This window comes from Schistocerca serialis, unplaced genomic scaffold (genome assembly GCF_023864345.2).
Source record: "Schistocerca serialis cubense isolate TAMUIC-IGC-003099 unplaced genomic scaffold, iqSchSeri2.2 HiC_scaffold_1226, whole genome shotgun sequence".
NCBI lineage: Eukaryota > Metazoa > Arthropoda > Insecta > Orthoptera > Acrididae > Schistocerca > Schistocerca serialis.
The window spans coordinates 175001-180000 of record NW_026047432.1 but is presented as its reverse complement, the minus strand read 5'-3'; the positions used below and the strand labels follow the sequence as shown (position 1 = coordinate 180000).

Genomic DNA, 5000 nt, shown 5'->3' with positions numbered 1-5000 from the left:
ATTCAGAGTCACCAAGGCAAACGGACCGGACGAGCCGACCGATTGGTTTTGATCTAATAAAAGCGTCCCTTCCATCTCTGGTCGGGACTCTGTTTGCATGTATTAGCTCTAGAATTACCACAGTTATCCAAGTAACGTGGGTACGATCTAAGGAACCATAACTGATTTAATGAGCCATTCGCGGTTTCACCTTAATGCGGCTTGTACTGAGACATGCATGGCTTAATCTTTGAGACAAGCATATGACTACTGGCAGGATCAACCAGGGAGCTGCGTCAACTAGAGCTGAGCAGCCGGCCGCCCGGGAGTGTGTCCCGGGGGCCCGCGCGAACACGCAAGCGTCCGCTCAATTATTCTGCAAACAGGAGGAGGCTGAGCTCCCCTGCACAACACACCTCGAAACCCTCTCAGGTCCCGGCGGCGCGCAGCGCCGTCCTAAGTACTTGGTCGGGTTCGAGAGAGGCGCAATCGCCCGGAGTTAGGCGAGTAGACGCTTTAGGTGCGACCACCCGTGCTCCCAACTGAGCTTGCCGCTGCCGACAGAGGCCCGGGAGCGTGCTGTCGTGGCATTGCCGGCGGGAGACAACACGCGCCACCTACGGTGACCGGCAGCTCCAACGCCAGCGCCACAGAAGGACAAAAGCCCCACTTGGGTGCCGAAGCGAACTCTCCCAGCACAGCGCACGCGCCAACACGTCCGCACAGCTGCGATACAAACCACCTGCGAGAACCGCTGGGGCGACCGAGCAGCAGACGGCGTCGCGGCGCCGAGCGCCGGGCGGCGGCGCATCCTCAGCGCACAAAGTCCTCAATCGGACCAGCACACTGCAGATGGCCACCGCGCTTCGCACCGGGCCCGCGAGGACCTACTTTGGCCGCAAGGCGCCGCGAGCAGGGGGCGCCGGCGCGCAGCTGCGCCGCCTGCCGCGTCCGTCGGCCGGCGCGCCTGCCACTGGCCGCCCCCACCAGCCGGCTGTGGCGCGTGCGCCCACGCACCGCGCTGCCAGCACGCCGGGCGGCCCCCCCTCACCGGCCGGGGACGGTCCCACCCAGCCACCGCCGCGTATCGCCTCACACCCAGATCCCCCCCCCCCCCCCCCTTTCACGTTCGTGGGCATGGTGGGTCCCCTTTCACGTTCGTGGGCATGGTGGGTCTCCCTGAAACAACCGGTTAATAGCTCGACCGATCGTCGCCAACACTGATTCACCTCTAGCGAGAACAACCGCACCACAACGGGTTACCAGTTGTTCATTTGCGTAACGTCACCAGCAAACGTACACGTCCATCGCCATTTGCAACGAGTATTGCATGCCTGTGTCAGGTGTCACAACACACTACGTCTGCCCACATAGACGCAACAACATGTGCACGCCTAGAGAACACGTGGAAGGTAGACCCCGTACGTATGCGGTGTCCATTGCGCGAACGACTGTCAGCCCGCCTCTGCAGCATGTCGCAGATGTGGAACGCGGTGCAACATGCTATCACGGTGTGTGAGAAGAGACGACTACGTCCGAATACACGCTCCACTACATCAACAGACTGCTCATGCTGATCGCCATCCAGGGCGTCCGTTCCTCCCACACGTCTGTATGGCGTACCACACTGCAATCCAGCTCTTATAGGGAGACGACACGTAGCTGCGTGCACAATATTTGGACTGTATGGTCCGCCGTTGCTAGGCGCAGTCGTCATACGGTCACATGTGCCACGATGTATCATTCAGTACATACGGACCAATGTGCAGTACAGTTTGTGGGTTTTGCGTACATCGGCGGACAGGTGACAGGCCGTACCACAACGTAGGCTGAGTACGTCGGCATGCGAAGGGCATTGAACATGCAAACTTCTCACCGACCAGCTTGCGAAGGCAGGGGGGAAGGGGGGGGGGGGGCGGCATGTACGTCCTGCTGCTATCCACACTACAGTGTATAGCAGGAGCATGTGGAAAGTCAGCAACACCTGCAAGGTGTTTAACATGACGCGATACACAGGGGACCGGGCAGTGCGAGTAGGGAACTATATTGCGAGGGTTGCGGTTAGGCAACACTACACCAATTTAACGGGTTGCATAACAATTACAGAGCAGGTTCAGCGACAACGTGCGTCAGGTTAAGGCGCAATATAGTTTAGGTTACGGCGCACTTTAGGTTAGGTTAAGGCACATTATAAGTTAGGTTAAGGCTCATTATAGGTTAGGTTAAGGCACAACATGGGTTAGGTTAAGGCACAACATGGGTTAGGTTAAGGCACAACATGGGTTAGGTTAAGGCACAACATGGGTTAGGTTAAGGCACAACATGGGTTAGGTTAAGGCACAACATGGGTTAGGTTAAGGCACAACATGGGTTAGGTTAAGGCACAACATGGGTTACGTTAAGGCACAACATGGGTTACGTTAAGGCACAACATGGGTTAGGTTAAGGCACAACATGGGTTAGGTTAAGGCACAACATGGGTTAGGTTAAGGCACAACATGGGTTAGGTTAAGGCACAACATGGGTTACGTTAAGGCACAACATGGGTTACGTTAAGGCACAACATGGGTTACGTTAAGGCACAACATGGGTTACGTTAAGGCACAACATGGGTTACGTTAAGGCACAACATGGGTTACGTTAAGGCACAACATGGGTTACGTTAAGGCACAACATGGGTTACGTTAAGGCACAAATTGGGTTAGGTTAAGGCACAAATTAGGTTAGGTTAAGGCGCAACGTAGGTTAGGTTAAGGCACAACGTAGGTTAGGTTAAGGCACAACGTAGGTTAGGTTAAGGCACAACGTAGGTTAGGTTAAGGCACAACGTAGGTTAGGTTAAGGCACAACGTAGGTTAGGTTAAGGCACAACGTAGGTTAGGTTAAGGCACAACGTAGGTTAGGTTAAGGCACAACGTAGGTTAGGTTAAGGCACAACGTAGGTTAGGTTAAGGCACAACGTAGGTTAGGTTAAGGCACAACGTAGGTTAGGTTAAGGCACAACGTAGGTTAGGTTAAGGCACAACGTAGGTTAGGTTAAGGCACAACGTAGGTTAGGTTAAGGCACGATATAGGTTAGGTTAAGGTACGATATAGGTTAGGTTAAGGTACGATATAGGTTAGGTTAAGGTACGATATAGGTTAGGTTAAGGTACGATATACGTTAGGTTAAGGTACGATATAGGTTAGGTTAAGGTACGATATAGGTTAGGTTAAGGTACGATATACGTTAGGTTAAGGTACGATATAGGTTAGGTTAAGGTACGATATAGGTTAGGTTAAGGTACGATATAGGTTAGGTTAAGGTACGATATAGGTTAGGTTAAGGTACAATATAGCTTAGGTTCAGATACACATTGTTGTAGGGAAAGGTGTATTTGGGGGGGGGGGGGCGGCAGGTTCGTTGATAGTGATTATCGTAATTGGATGCCTGCGGCATTATCCGATTTGTCACGTCAGGATGCACTTTTGGCTCATGACAGGCGGCGCTCCGATTCCATGGTTGTGGCAGATCTGTGTCTTTCATTCCTGCCATTGTTTGTGTGCTGTGACAGGAGGCAGTATTGTGATGTTGGGTGCACCCCTGTGTAGGACATGTGTGGGTGTTCGTGGCTTAGCTGAGCAATGTGCGGATGTCGGAAGGGTGGGATATTGTGTTTTCTGGGTGGACCTCCCGGTCTGGTAATGATAGTGTGGATTGTGTCATGTGGCGGAGAGGATGCACTGGATGTTCTTCCATGCTGGTGGTTAGATATTGTGTGTGTGCCTGTTACAGGCAGAGAGTAGTGTGTGATAAGAGAGTAGTGTGTGATAAGAGTGTCTGGCTGACGTGTGGTTCTCATTGTGTGCAGAGTCTTTCAGCATGTATAGGGACGGTTGTATATATTATCTGTATTCTGATGGCTCTGCATCTATTACTAATCAGTGCCGTGTATACGGTTACTCTGGTTCCAGTCGAAACTGTTCTATCTCTGTACATTAGTGACACTACGGCTCCACTATGTTGCCGCCCCTGTCGGCCGTTTCCCCCAGTGTATGGCTAATGATTATCAGCAGTCAGTCTATTAGTCAATACCGGTAGTGTGACGACGTCAAATGTCCGGGATGGGGGAAGCTACACCCTTCCCGTGGGTCAGGGCCTAGAAAGACTCTTCCCACGCAGGAGACTGACTGTCGTTACTCTTCCGAGACATATATGTGCCCAGCGTTTTTTGCGACTGCGAGTGCAACGCCAGGAGGCTCGGACTGTCGTTACTCTTCCGAGAAATATATTTGCCCAGCGTTTTTTGCGACTGCGAGTGCAACGCCAGGAGGCTCGGACTGTCGTTACTCTTCCGAGAAATATATGTGCCCAGCGTTTTTTGCGACTGCGAGTGCAACGCCAGGAGGCTCGGATTGTCGTTACTCTTCCGAGATATATATTTGCCCAGCGTTTTTTGCGACTGCGAGTGCAACGCCCACGGGTGCCGACATGGATGGGGCGCTTCCTAGCTGATGGCTCAGCATGAGAATCCGTACAGTGAGCAATGCGATCGCGTCTGTAGCTTGTACGTGGTACAGCTCGCAGCTCATGAATAGGGACAGCGGGAATGTCGCATATTGGAAATATCTCTTCATGAAACGCATGTTATAGGTGTGGATTGCACCTTACGAGTGCGGGAAACGTCCGCCGTTCATCCGCTGGCGATGCGAGTTTGGCGGTTGGGGTGGGGCACGAACGGGTGCAGGTGGTGTGATTGCCGGTCCACGACTTCGTGCGGCAGAGGCACTGGCGTATGGGTGCTGTGGTCGACAGAGGCTGCATGCTTTGTGGGTGGCGTCGAAAGATGGGCACTGTGGGCCCATCGATGTCTTCGTCGGCTTGGCGTCCCATAGATGGCGGTATCGTCGTTGCAGGAGCTCATGCTGAGGGAGACCTACAGATGGCGGTATGTTTTGTGGTGCGCTCGACATGGCGGACGTAGTGTTGTCAGATTCGCATAGATGGAGCTATCGCATGTGGTTTCGCCATATTTGTATAG

At 53.2% G+C, this 5000-nt stretch overlaps 1 non-coding gene across 1 annotated transcript in view; it reads right to left on the bottom strand.

Moving 5' to 3' along the window:
- Nucleotides 1-269, bottom strand: part of LOC126436101 (small subunit ribosomal RNA) — a 1909-nt gene extending 1640 nt beyond the window's left edge. Inside the window, exon 1 of the ribosomal RNA XR_007580424.1 lies at nt 1-269. This exon is cut by the window's left edge and continues 1640 nt beyond it. This is a non-coding gene — a ribosomal RNA (small subunit ribosomal RNA).
- Nucleotides 270-5000: the final 4731 nt, after the last annotated feature.